The following is a 15798-nucleotide window of genomic DNA, read 5'->3' on the forward strand; positions in this document are numbered from 1 at the left end:
AAATGCTTGTCTTTCATGGAGTACTTAAGTTATGTTACACCAACACTTTTATGCATTGCCAGGCTTGATGATTGCTAAAACAAAATAATATTTCCAGATGATTCAACACTTATTTCTGACAAATACGGAATTTATATTTAAACACATGCTGTTCTTGTTCTAAATATTATGCTGCTTAAAATTATAGTGTCCCAAAACAATTTCATGCAATAAGTATGCATCATTAAAAGCTTTCATACGAACCCGAACAAAAGCCTGAAGACAAAAATAAATCAGAGTGGAAAAGGGGTCAATGCAATTCAATGTAAATATATATATCTGTGTTCTCGATTAGGAAGTTACGTTTCCTGTTCTGGACGCTTTGAAAGTAAGAAATATAAAAAATTAACAACGATTTGTTAAGACATTAGTAACAAATCTGAACGGTTGAAATTACGATTAATGGCACCATGTATACTCTCATGCAACGGACATTTGATGGAAACAAGTAAAAAATGACGAATTTGCTTCCCAAACAGAAACAAATTACTTTATTTAGTAACAAGTTTCCCTTTCGGAAATTTTGAATAGAACATAAAGTGATTTCCCAACGAAAGATTTCCCCTACTGAAATGCATTCTGTCAATAATGTTTTGGGAAAATCTGTAACAGAGTCTCTTTAAACTATAGAGTATAGCAGGGACGTCTCTGAAAAGCACTTTATTATTCCGTACTTCATTCGACACCTTACATATTAATAAGCATTTATTAGGCCTATATATCGGTCACATGATGTTTTAAGTTTTTTTTTTCATTTAAGATAAGATAAAATGAAGTTTTATGATCCAATAATTATAACGTTAAAACGGTATCTTCATTTCATGCTAAAATATTTACATTAAACAATGAACAAAATGAATAAAATACTGATACAATCATCAAAACAATCTAGACTGTACCTATTTTTATTGTAGAAAAGTGAAATGCTCGTTTGTTATCAGCTATAGACTATAAACATACGTATGAAGAAATATTTGATCAATATATAGGTAGGTATTGAATAAACAAATATTGAGCTGATATACAATGGTTCAAATACTTTGGTATCGACCTTGGCAGCCATGACGAATAGCCAGACAATACTGAATATAGACTTTTTTGCATTCATTCAAAATGTATGTGATATTTTTTCTCTTATATTTAATGTTTCAATTGCCTTGTTTCAAAGTCATTCCTTATTCATTTTTTCTTATAAAGACAGGGGCATGTTTCTAGATTTGTGTCACTGAATGATTTTATACAAAAGATAAAAGGTAAGGTTAGATTTCACGAAAGCACAATGCACTCCAAACACAGCCATAGAGTCATGCATCGCAAAGTAGGCCTACAACAAAAAGAAGCTGTAGTAGACGGGTTGCTTCAAAAGTCCTACAACAAGTAAGCAAATTATTGTAAAAAATTCTAACACAACCTGATTTGTTTTATATTAAACAAAGAAGACTGGAAAATGGGCGTAATTATTCACCACACACGCATTCTGTACATCACATCTATAACGTCAAACGTCATCTCGACGCGTCGGAAAAGACAACAAAGCAAATATTAGAATCGAAATAATACATCTCATTTAGTGATTTGCTCTTTCATAAATAGTCCATGAGCCAGACCCTGTAATTTTGGCCAGCGGTACCATCCGAGGGGATTAAAGCTCAATGCTATTTTTGGATAGGTAAGCATCTGACAATTCAGAAACTATGTGATAGCATTGCAGTGGTGGTAGCTTTTTGTGAGTTATCAGCCGTGCAGTAACCCCATCCCAAAATAGACTTTCATCAAACTTCTGTTATTATACATAAGAAGACTTTCTATTTCAGACTGATGGTTCTCTTCTATTTTTGACTATATTTGCTTCGAAATTGATCGTTTAATTTTATATGAATAAAACTACAAAAGTATTAATTAAATGTAGAAAAACATTAAGGGATTGTATCAAATTTGAGTCTATTGTAATAAGTTTTCCTATTTTTTTTACAATTGCTTCGCAAATATGTATATCAAAAATTTTGTAGATTAATATATTAAGTAAATGAATAAGTAACTGATAGCTGACTGGTCTGATATGGTGGCAACAGGGTCATGTCTATGCCGTCGGAATTATCAAGAACGCCGTCTTGATTGCCGTTCTTCTTGACAAACATTTCATACCTAACCTTGCTGATGTTCCGATATTTTGGATGACTATTATACTGCAAATACAAATGAACCTCCGATCTCCAATACGTCGTCGGAGCACACATGTTGACGTCTCACCAGTTAAGCTGTCTGGACATAATTGAGTTTAGTTGTCATCATTGCTCATGAAATATTTCCAATTCTGCGGATGTTTTGGTATTTTTGACCAGAAAACAGAAGTGTTTGTGCAGTTCCACGTTGTTTTCTTTCGACAGACTAGATTGTTTTGAAAAAAAAATGTGTATCTGCAACGATATCTACTATGAAAGCATCGCCATCAATGATGCTAGATACATTTTCAATAGAATGGGATGATTGCTGCAGCTCGATACTTCCTTCAACGTAGTATAATAGTTTGGCTGTGTCTGTCTTTGTTTCCGTATTTTGCCAAGGACACAGGAAATTCTATGTCTACATCATGCGCGTTCAACAACTAATATCACGAATAGTCCAGACACATTTCTTTTAGTTTTGAATGGCAACATAAATTTTTCTACAACTGTCATCACTTTTTTACATCCGCATAATCGTCTTTGATCTGCGCAGGTTCCACTTCTTTGTGTGTGGATTTGTCTTCTAAAGTCATGTCTGTTTTCGGTTGTGTAGCTTCAACATATATAGCTCGCATGTGCTGTGTTAAATAACACCTGTAGAATGAAGAACATTTTCTGCTGAAACTTATGATGTTTTTCTTTTTCTTGGCATGAAGGTTGATAGTCTGTTCTATAGTAAGTTTTACAGCATTCTGTGATGCTGGTACGGCTGATCTAGACACACTGAAGCCACGACTCCTCAAAAGCTTTTTTGCTCAAGGCACAAGGGTGGGTTACTTAAGATTCATCATAAGGAACAGATAGGGGAACAATAGTCTAGTGGGTAAGGTGTCGGCTCAATCCAGGAGTCGTGGGTTCAAGCCCCTCTGGGGTCCCAACCATGCTTTTCTATTGACAACAGTACAGGTTTTCCAGGAAGCGGACTCGACAGTGGTACCAACAGGCTTGACGCTTTCATTACAATCGAGCTAAAACAAATTAGTATAAACAAACGGATAAGCAGGTAGATACATTGCATCGTTCAGATGATTGGACGCAAATGATAGTGGGCACAACTTGTGCCAGACTCCTATATGCACATCCAGGTCGTTGCCATTTGTGGCCTCTATTAATGACAGTATATATTGAATGATATCAATAAAGTATATACAGAAGTGTGCCCTTTTCCGTGATGTCTCTCTCTGACACTTTTGAAGTGTTGGTACTTTTTGTTGTCTCTCTCTGACACTTTTGAAAGTACTCTTTGAACGCTGTTTGACTTTCAACAGATTTTCAAGGCTTGGATTGTCAGCAAGTTCCTTTACTTGTTTACATAAACATTGAAGGTCAAATAAGTATGGCTGAATATATGTGTCATCTCTTAATAAGTGTCAGAAGATTTCTAACATTTAAACTAAGAGTGATAGTGTCCCAATGAAGCCATGGTGTTCCAATGAGTATCTATTTGTTTTCTATTTGTTTAAAACCTAATTTTAAAACGTATTACAATATATACATGTAAAATTATGTTCTTGAACATTTATAATTGATTTGTACTGATTTCGGTAACACATATTATTGTAACGTAAAATTTGCACAACTATTGCAATGAGATGGTGATTCACTGCATTCTAGTAAATATCTATTTCAACAATACAAATTATGTATAGTTATCATAAAATGTTACATTTTTTTCCCCGATCTGTGTAGGGCATTTTCTTCACTTTAGAAATTTCAGTTTTGTAACATTTTGGTAACATACAAACTTATACGGAGATTACATCATGGAAAAGTTCCTTCCACTGCAGAAAAAATAGCTATAAGAAACACTATTCAGTCTGTACTTTCAATTGTATGAAGAATCATAACATCTTGGTTATTGGGTTATAAGTACGAGTAAAATATCTATAATGTTGGTAATAAAATCACTGTTACGTAAATTACACTAATTTAGATGTTAACATGTGCGTGAAAGAAATCTTGTTTTAAAGCACATTCGATTCATGGTTAAATAAGACTGTTAATAAACTACAGAATGCACTTTTGCTTAATCATTGTGTAACACTATTTCATCGTCTTAAATGTTTTAGGAAACATATTATATGTCCAGTAAATTACAAAAACCCTAATAATCAAACGGCATTTATGTAGGAATAAAAACCATTCAGTATGTACTTTCTGAAAGCCATAATGTGGAATTCCTTAGGAAAGGCAGGGGGAAATGGTACCTCAAGGTCTAACATCTATCTGAAGAACATCTAATTATGAACTGTAATTATGCTTAATAGTTGTCCATGCTGTTAAGATGTTCTTTATAATTATTCTAATTAACATTTACCCAAAAATGTCGAAAATTAAGGAAATATTTTATTTATTTGTTCTTAAGGTATTGGACACCTAATAGTCATGTTTAAGAAATGGCATTTGCTTGGTATATTCTTAAAATTGACCCTGTTTCACACTGTGTTGCAAATTTTAAACAACTTTTACTGTGCCGTTTTTTGTAAATTTTGTATAATTTATGGTATTTCCTCACGCTCAAGAAGAGACAAACTTCAGTGTGATGGCCACTATCTAAAACGTTTGCAGAGAATTCATTACAGCATTAATTTTGATAAAAGAAACATCAAACTATTGTTAAACAATTAAGAACACAAAATAAAACTGTAAAAATCGTTTTTGTCTAGGGTGCCTCAAGTAAACAGATTTAATGAGACAGAATTCTAACTCCAACATTGAAAAATTAAGGTCGAATCCTGTGGGTCTGTTTTGATTATGCTCACTTCATTAAAAAATAACCTTGGGGCAATAGTAAAACCTACCTGCATTTCTTCCACAATATGTAATCTAAAGAATGAAGGCAAAATGGAGACTTTTACCGCACGTAACTCAGTATTTTTAAAGATGTCTAACTCTACCCCTCCTGATTCAGAGGTAAATTCACATTGAACAGCAAAAAATCGCTTATAAAATGAAAATTTTCCACTTTTGTACAATTCATCCATAATTAGTCTTGAAAGAAGTAAAAATTACTAGAAAAAAAGGAAAACATGGGAAAAAAATCGGTCCCAGTGGGGTTTGAACCTACGCCCCCCCCCCCCCCCCCCCCCCCCCTGAAAATTGCAGTCAAAGTAGGTTTATGGTAGGAATACTCTTCAAAAAGGAGATACTCTATTACGGGTCCAATACCTTAAATACTTGTTACAAATACATCAATTATTCAAACTGAATAGCATATGTTCCATAATTCGTTTGTCTACATGGATATATTTTAGCTCACCTGACCTTGTATCTAAGTGTAGGTATATAACAGGATGATGTCACACCAAAAGCTACCGTCGATACATTGCTATCATATATTATCTTACTCCAGGGTGGTATACCTTTCCAAAAATCACTATGAGAATTAATCCCCCGAGATGGTACCAATCAACCCTATGGCTCATGTACTAAAAATCATTTTTCGTCGTTCAGATGCGTATACTTATATATATAATTCCATCGCCTCTAAAGTCCAAAAAAATGACTTAATGCAAGAACAAATCACTAAATGAGATATGCTTTTTCTCAAAAAAATGTCGAAACGAAAAGGTTCTGCTATTCATAGGCAGTATTTCTCACGTAATTGTAGTTTGTATGATTATAGTCAGTCAAACGATAAAGACATGTGAAACAAAAAGGAAATTAAGCTGTCTGCAAAATATCTAGTACATTTTTGTATAAGGATACACTGCCGTTACGAAGATATGCCCATTTATACAAACCCAAATATCAATAAAAAAGCAATTTACATTGTTTTTAAAATGACTCACTGTATTCGGTAAAAAGATATTTTAAATAGCATGTCCCAACTAAATGCACGTGTTGAAATGAATCACATTAGAATTGCCTTGTAAGGCCAGTGTTGCTTTGTAAAGGAATGTAAATGTATAGCTACTTGTTTTATACATAGCTTTTCAATTATCACATCATTCATATATGTATTTGATTGCACCATTAATGAGACTGATGAATGTTTTAAGAATGAGATACCCTGTATATTAGTCAGTTCACTCAATACACTGGTATATTGTGCTGGTTCAGTGGTATACAACACGAGAGAAAAAATTGAAAACTCTATAGGAAAACGTTGTATTCCATGTATAAACATACGAAATCTTAATGTTATATCAAAAGTAAAATAATCATAACTACATCGCCCATTTTTACACTCAGTATGGCAGAAAAAGCACAACTGGTGCTTTTCCCAGGACATGTGATTCTTTCGGTGGAATTAGGGTATAGGGAAAACTTGTTTTCAGATCCTTTACATCATTTTGATTGTAAATGTGACCCTATATATTTATGTACATGATATATCTCATAAATACTGTTTAAACCAATTAGGGTATATAGTTCTTATTATTTCTTTTAAGGTGTACACAGAGATTTAAAAAAAAAATCACATCATATAAGGAGGTAAATAGCAGTTAGAACCAGCATCAAATTTTGTAAAAATCAAAACAAAATTGTTGATTTTTGTTTATCACTTTAAAGGCGTCACAGACGCTCTAATCTATCTGAAACTTCACCGTTGTGCTTTACTTGAACATTTCCAACAAAATACCAGTTCGATTAGTCTTCTTCTTCTTCTTGGCGTTCACCGCCTACACCATCGCCCCTGATCTAGTAATGAAGATTCGATTAGTCACCTACTGCTTTCCCCCCTACTTCCTGAATGGGAAATTTTGTACTTAATACAGTAACTTGCTTACCGTTTGGAAAATAAAGTAATCATTTTTTTTTACTACTTTCATCCAAAAGGCCCGGCGCATAAGAATATCGATGGCATCATTAACTGAAATGCATCACTTTAAACTTGAGAAAAATATGTCAATCTATATACCATTGAAATTACTTAATTTCAAAATTTCCTGAATTGGAACCTTGACTACAGGATCGGGAAGCTCATTATATTGATTTATAATGAATTGCTTGTCTTTCATGGAGTACTTAAGTTACACAAATAATACAATGACGAGATGTGAAAACGCAACAAACATATCCTTGAATATATTTTGTACTACAAAAAAGCATCACCTTCAGATGTTCAACACATACACATTTCGACACTCTATACAAATTGTGTTAAAATTTATTCAGCAGAACAGGCCGTAAAATTAACATAATGGGTATAGAGTATCGAGATGTGTATATGTGGAACATTTCAAGGTGATTCTTTTTGTATTACAAAATACATTCAAGCATATGTTTGTTGCGTTTTCATATCTCGTCAGTGTGCTAATAAAACACTTTTGAACATTGCCCTGCTTGATGATTTCTAAAACAAAATAATATTTCTAGATGAATCAACACTAATTTCTGACAAATACGCATTTTATAACTTTATACGCATGCACATGCTGTTCTAGTTTCAAATATTATGTTGCTTAAAATGATATTGACATAAAACTGATTTATACAGTATTACGTGTCATTAAAAGCTTTCAAACGGATCCGAACAAAAACCTAATAATAAAACAAATCTGATCGGAAAATGGGTCATAATTCTGACTGAATGAAATTCAATGTAAATATGCATATCCTGTTCGGGCGGAACGCTTTAAAATAATAAAATATATATATAAAAATTAAACCAAGATGTGTTAAGACATTGATAACAAATCTGAACAGTAGAAATTAAGATTAAGTATCAAAGTTGGCATATTTTAATTAATGACAATATGTATAATCTTATGGACCTGAATCAAACAAGTCTCCCAAACAGAAACAAGTTACTATGTTTAGTAACAAGTTTTCCGTTCGGGACTTCGGAAAAGAACAAACAAAAGATTTCCACTACTAAAAGGCATTCTGACAATAACTGTTGGGGGAAAATTGTGACAAGAGTTTATTTAAACTAAAGGGTATAGCAGGGACGTCTCTGAAACAGCACTTCATTCTGTCACATTACATATTATTAAGCATTTATCGGGCCTGTATATATCTATATATCAGGCACATGATGCTGTTGTTTTTTTTTACTTAAGATAAGATAAAATGAAGTTTTATGATCCATTATGTTAAAAACGATATCTTCATTTCATGCCAAAATATTTACATTAAACAATGAACAAAATGAACAAAATACTGATACAATCTTCAGAATAATTTGGAATGTACCTATTTTTATTGTAGAAAAGTGAAATGCTCGCGTTTGTTATCAGCTATAGACTATAAACATACGTATGAAGAAATATTTGATCAATATAAAGGTAGGTTTGAATAAACAAATATTGAGCTGATATACAATGGTTCAAATACTTTGGTATCGGCCTTGGCAGCCATGACGAATAGCCAGCCAATACTGAATATAGACTTTGTTGCTTTCATTCAAAATGTATTTTATAAAACTTGTGATATTTTTTTTGTCTTATATTTTATGTGTTTCAATTTCCTTGTTTCAAAGTCATTCCTTATTCGTTATTTCTTATAAAGATAAAGGCATGTTTCCAGATTTGTGTCATTGAATGATTTTACATAAAACGTAAGGATTGATTTCACGGAAGCACAGAGCACTCCAAACACAGCCATAGAGGCATGCATCGCAGAGTAGGCCTACAACAAAAAGAAGCTGTAACGGGAAAATATTGTAGACGGGTTGCTTCAAAAGACCAACAACAAGTAAGCCAATTATTGTAAAAAAAATCTAACACAACCCGATTTTGTTTTTATATTAAACAAAGAATACTGGAAAATGGGCGTAATTATGCACCACACACACAGTTTGTACATCACATCTATTACGTCAATTGTTTTTAAAATGACTCATTGTATATGGTAGGATATTCATTCATTGGATGTTTTTAACAAATTTTGCAAAAGATCTGTTGTCATTCTGATGATAAAATCGATAATAGTGACCCCTTAAAAACAATGTGACCCAGTCTTAGATAACATAGAAACCTTGTAGAATTTAGTTTGGGGAAACTATAACTTAAAAGTACATTTTAAATAACATTTCCCATCTAAATGCACGTGTTGAAATGAATTACATATTGCTGACTGCATTTGCTCTTACAACTGCCTTGTTAGGCCAGTGTTGCTGTGAAAAGGAGCGTACTTGATTAATACAATTTTTTCAGTCGTCACGTCATTCATATATGTATTTGATTGCACTATTAATGAGAATGATAAATGTAAGAATGAGATACCCTGTATATTAGTCGGTTCGCTAAATACACTGGTATGTTGCAGCGGTCTGCAACACGGGAAAAGAAATTTAAAACTCTATAGAAAAACGTTGTATTCAATGTATAAACATAGGAAATCTTAATGCTATATCAAAAGCAAAATAATTATGAACTACATCGCCATTTTTTACACTCAGTATGGTAGAAAAAAAACACCTATCACGTGATATTTTGACCTTACAAGGAAGTCATTTGAAGTACCATCAATTAAATTCAAATCACGCATTCTTCTTCTTTATAATTTGCACTGTTTTTCCAACAAATATCATCAATATGTAAATTTAATGCAAAGTCATGAACAAGAATAATGATTAGACCCTATGAAATATTTTCCCTATCTTAATCATACTCTTGAGCCATATTTTAATCAGGGTAAACCATCTTTAATCATCTGCCACGTTTGATATCAGTAGGAAGTTAAATTTGAAATTTCAATTACTTTTATATGATCAATGTAGTAGATTTTAAAGAAGTTGGATGAGTACATGGCTGTATAATTCAAAAACTAGACCCACAGCCTGTGTTTAACAAACATTGTATGCATATACACTCATACTTAAGTGATACTGAAAGATAAGAAATAGTGGTTTTTAAACAATCCAGTATCCCATAAATCATTCAATGTATTTGTTGAGAGTGTATTTCAAGTTTATTGCATGATTTAATGTCTTCTTGACGCCCTTTTGAGATAAGAAAATGAATATATTTTATACCGTTTATATGCAACTATATCAACCACACGAAGACAACCTTGGTATATTATACGCCTGTTTAATCATACAATTGTCTCAATTTATTCATACTTCCTTAAATATGGTTTAGGAAAATTCTGAAAACTTTTACTAATTTAGTTTACTAGTATAATTTCATTTAATAATATAATTTGCTGTATGTTCTATATAAAATTAGCAATCTTCTGAGAGCTGTAACACATAGTCAGGCCCATTTTACAAAAATAAAAAATATTTGCCATATGTTCTTAAATTACCTAAAAACCACAAAAGAACACCAAAAAGTAGGAGTCATGTATCTTCTAAGACAGATTTTTTGTTTGACAGGTCAACACTATGGAATATTTTCCAAACTGACAGCTAAAAAGATCGGTATGAACACATGTGTAATTAGGTTTGTTTACGTTTCTTTAAATACAACAAATATCCTTGAAAATGCTACCAAAATGTCAGGTATAGGTCCACAAGGAAATAAAAACAGGATCTGGAGTAAGTTTATCAAAACGGCAACGTTACTGTCTTCTTAAGTTTATATTTGATTTTGAGAAGCTGCATTTAAATATTTTTTTATTCGCGAAAATGTTACAGAAATTGTGATTTTCCCATAAACGCCCCGAAAACTTGTAGGAGGTATAAATTTTTCAAATCGATCGAGAAAAAAAATCAAGCACACGGTCCTATCTTTTTATCTGCCGAGTTATTTAAGTATATTCTGAAGTTTTGAAAAATCTGAGTTTAATCAAATTCTACATTGTAGAAGACATTGTTAACCGAACGTGTACAAATGAATATCTACCTTGAAAAAGAATCCATCCGATCAAATGTTGTTGATATTATTTAATGAACTAGTAATAATTATTGCATGTCATATGTCGGTTACTGTCTTAATTACATAAAATTAATAAAATTATGTGGTAAAATGTTCACAAGAATACATAATGATATCATAACACTGTACTTTAACCCTGCTAAATTTCTAAAATGGACTGGTCTATCATTTAATTTGGGCAATACCATTTATTATCACTGAAAATTTACTGACTGAATAGCGACCAGTGCAGATCAAGATGGTCCGTGCAGGCTCATATTGGTCTGCAGTGGTCGCAAAGTCAGAATCGCTTGCAACCAACTGGCTACATGTTAATATAGCGATGGCTAACCGATAATGAATTAAAACTATTTTTTAAAAAAATATAGATATATTTTGTGTCATACATCGTTTCCAAATGAGTATATGTGCATTTATTCTAACTAAATCCAATGTTAATTTTGTGTCGTCTGCTGAATAGGCGATCACATAGAAATCTGAATGCCTGATAATGCTGCGGGTAGGTTTGTTATTAGCTATATAGTATATTACAAGAACATCTTTTTGTGCATTTTTTTTTTCATAAATAATAATGACAAATCAACATTAAAACACGCCATAGAAACATGTTTTTTCCAAAATGATAACTTACTTACTGCATATTAAGTGTGAATGCCTTTGATTTGACGTTGTTATTGGCCAGAAAAGGTGCAATTTTTATGTACTTGTGTTTAAAGTTCGATCTCGTTAATGACAAAATACAATCTGCTCAACGTCCATTTTGGTACTAAGGCTGGACATAGCGGGAGTTTATGGAAAAATAAAATTTGGTGTGTATCCTATATTCAGATTGTCATGTACTGACAGGGGCTTGTGATAAATGACTGGTTACATATATGTATTGATGTTTTAGCAAATATGCAATGTTATATTTTCTCAATTTTTAAATAATCTTTGCCATTAAAGTAAAACCTAATGAGATATGGTGTTCCCTACATCACATTGTTTTCAGAAAACGCTTAATATTGTTAATTGCTGCTTAACTAATTAATTATAGCTTATTTTAATCAATTGGACAGAACGGCAAATCATGAATCGATATTTCGTGAAAAAAATACCTCCTAAATTCTGGCTTTTGTGCTGTAGTCGCGCAATAAAACATGATAATATAAAATAAATGATGATATAAAACATTTCCTTTAAAAATAAAAATAATAAAAGTTAAATTTTACTCACTCGATTTCTTAGTTATATACCATCCCGTTTTACTTTGTCATATCCTAAACTTTATGACGCAGTTCCTGAGTGGGCGCTAGCAAAAACACCTCGCTAAAAGTTCACATTTAATTTTTAACTTGTCAAAGTTGACTTTAAAACATCGAACCACGCCCGTTCTCTTACGACATACGACTGCTAAAAATTCAAAGTTGTGTATAACTTCCTATTATCATAATCAGTCATACCGTCGTTGTTCGTTATCAGTTAACATTCCACAGTTTCTACTGAACTTCGTTTTATAAAATGTGCTTAAGAAGCGCTTGACAGCGTTATCGAACTTTTTATCAGCGCACTATCTAAAATGATTGACGCAAGGAGATCAAACTATAATGCAATGTCTCATTACTTTTATCGAGGAACAATTGGTATGGATAAGGCGTAGGACCAGTTTCTCCAAGCGGGCTTAAGACAGTTTTTACTTATGACATAACTTATAGCCCAGTTTTGCCAAGCTTAATTTCAGCCTTTTGAACGTCGTACAGTAAGGCAGGTGAAGTTTGAAGGTCCCTCTTTACAAATTATGATAAAGTCAATTGGGAACAAAGTACAGGAGGACGCACTTGTTCAGATATGGTAGATGTTGTTTACATCTCGTGTAACAGGATGAAGTAACATGTAAAGGGATGTATAATTGTTATTTAATCGGGCTATGTACTTCTCTTGTAACAGACTGTGTAAATCTCTTGTAACAGGCTGTGTAGTTTTCTTATACCAAGTCGTGTAATACTCTTGAAACAGGCCGTATAGTTTGTTTATACCAAGTCATGTACTTCTGTTGTAACAGGCCGTGTAGTTTTCTTATACCAAGTCGTGTATTTGTTTGTTTTGGGTTTAACGCCGTTTTTCAACAGTATTTCAGTCATATAACGGCGGGCAGTTAACCTAACCAGTGTTCCTGGATTCTGTACCAGTACAAACCTGTTCTCTGCAAGTAACTGTCAACTTCCCCACATGAATTAACAGAGGTGGAGGACGAATGATTTGAGACACAATGTCAAATCGTCACGGAGAACATACGCCCCGCCCGAACTCGCGACCCCGCGATCCGTAGACCAACGTTCTCCCTACTGAGCTAAGCGGGCGGGCCCAAGTCGTGCAATTCTTGTAATTCTCTTGCAACAGGCCGTGTAGTTTTCTTACGACGAGTGTAGTTTTGTTACAACAAGTCGTGTACTTCTCTTGTAACAGGCCGTATAGTTTTCTTATACCAAGTCGTGTAATTCTCTTGTAACAGGCCGTGTAGTTTTCTTACAACGAGTGTAGTTTTCTTACAACAAGTCTCGTACCTCTCTTGTAACAGGCTGTATAGTTTTCTTATACCAAGTCGTGTAATTCTCTTGTAACAGGCTGTGTAGATTTCTTATAACAAGTCGTGTATTTATTTTGTAACAGTCTGTGTAGTTTTCTTATAGCAAGTCGTGTACTTCTCTTGTACAGGCTGTGTAGTTTTCTTACAGCAAGTCATGCACTTCTCTTGTAACAGGCTGTGTACGTATAGTTTTCTTGTAAAAAGTCGTGTGCTTCTTTTGTAACAGGCTGTAAAAGTCCGTTAATTTCTCTTGTAACATGCAATGGACTTCTTTAAACAGGCTGTGTATTTCTTTTGTAACAAACGCTGTATTTTCTGCATTTCTCTTGAAAACGTCCGTGTACTTCTCTTGTAAAAGGAACAAGAAGATAATATGCGCACCTCCTCTTGAAAGTCCTCTTAAGAGTGAAGCATCCGATGAATTTAAGCTGAATTCCAACCAGTGGTTGCTGAGAAGAATGGCGCTTTATTTTACTAATGTTGACTGATCAAAGGGCAATAACTCAATGAAAACCATCCGACCGGAACATGAAGATAATATGCGCTTCTCCTCTTGATAGAGAAGCTTCCTATGAAGTTTTGATGAATTCTAGCCAGCTGAGGAATGCTCCGGACAGGAAATGGTACAATAGTATACTATGTTGAATACTAAATGATCAATTGCTTAGTGAAAAGTAATCTGACAGTATGCGCATCTCCTCTTGATGGTGAAGCTTTCTATGAAGTTGGTTATATTCAAATCTCTGGTTGCTAATGTATATTCCGGACAAAATTGTACTAGAGTATGCTAATATTGAATAATTAATGGTCAAGAACTCAGTGAAAAACTCATCCGATCGAATCACAAAGATAATATGCGCATCTCCTCTTGATAGTGAAGCTTTCTGATAAGTTAGTTATATTCAAACTTGTGGTTGCTAAGAAATATTTCGGACAAGAATTGTACTAGTATAGTTTACTAATGTTGAATAATCAAAGGGCAATATCTCGGTGAAAAATCATCCGACGCAACAAGAAGACAATATATACATCCATCTCCTCTTGATAGTAAAGCTCTTTATGAAGTTTCGCTAAAGTTTAATTAAGGGTTGCTGAGCCTGTTACTCAAGGACAAGGACTGCGGGACGGACGGACGGAGCGGTGACTATATGCTTCCCCTTCGAGGAGCATAATAGATTTATAAACATTTTGCATTGGTGTATATTTTAGGAGACAGTGACGCAATTTGCTTTTTTTTGTTTGTTTTTGTTTTTTAGTCGGGAGTGGGTGGGGGTGGGGTTGTAGTTGAAAAAGATACTAGGTATTTCAGTTTTTTAGAACCGATTATGTTTTGTATACAAACTAAGCTAAAATTGGAATTTATTCTTAATGTCCTGAGGGAAAGAAGCCTCCACATGGTTTCACTCAATAGTTAAGTCAACGTTTTGTTTGTATTCTTGTTTATCATTTACAATTTATGTTACTTACTGTTGTTTTTTTCCTTCTATTTTACATATCAATAAAACGTTTATAAATAATTGGCTCACTGTTAACCGTCCAAAATTATAATCCCTCCAAAATTTTTCAAAGCCATATTTCATGTTACTAAAACGTACGTCAAAGATTGTGCCTACGGAAAATTATGTTAAAAAATACGGTCTCCTGTTAGGGCTGCTTCCGCATGTAATATCTATGGCATGATTTTTAGATAAGTAGACTTTTGTATTTTTTACATACATGTAAAAATTGCATGATTCTCATTTGTTGTCCCTTTTATGTAATTATTATGCCCGTACAGTAACTTTGCATGTATAACACAAAATTTTAAGAAACTTGCCATACTGTTAAATAAAAACAGGAATAGTACAGCATACAAGAACTATAGAATTTGTGACTGAATAAGATTTGAAAATGTCTTCCATTTTTAATTCAATTTTTCATTTTTTTTTATTATTTTTTTTGCAATAACTTTCCAACTTTTGTAGGGAATTTTAAAGCATGGTAATGCAGGAAGTGCTTATTTCAAAAACCTTAACCATCTCCTGAACAGAATTAATCCACCATTTTGTTCCAGGTACTTCATTTTTTACTATAAGATTCTTTCACTGGTGGTAGGCTTAAACAGTTACCCGAGAGCCGGATATTTCCATCTGCACCTACCACCAGTGATTGAATATTTTTCTTGCGTGCCATATTCAACAAATGATATTATAATAAA

General features: G+C 33.2%; 1 protein-coding gene across 1 annotated transcript in view; it reads right to left on the minus strand.

Annotated features, from left to right (window-relative positions):
- LOC123551609 (cadherin-related tumor suppressor-like) overlaps positions 1-12529 on the minus strand; it is a 61142-nt gene extending 48613 nt beyond the window's left edge. Inside the window, exon 1 of the mRNA XM_053541092.1 lies at positions 12251-12529. The gene's annotated coding sequence lies outside the window, so the exon portion shown is untranslated. The remainder of the gene's footprint in view (positions 1-12250) is intronic.
- Between the last annotated feature and the right edge of the window lie 3269 nt (positions 12530-15798).

This window comes from Mercenaria mercenaria, chromosome 4 (assembly GCF_021730395.1).
Source record: "Mercenaria mercenaria strain notata chromosome 4, MADL_Memer_1, whole genome shotgun sequence".
NCBI classification, from domain to species: Eukaryota; Metazoa; Mollusca; class Bivalvia; order Venerida; family Veneridae; genus Mercenaria; species Mercenaria mercenaria.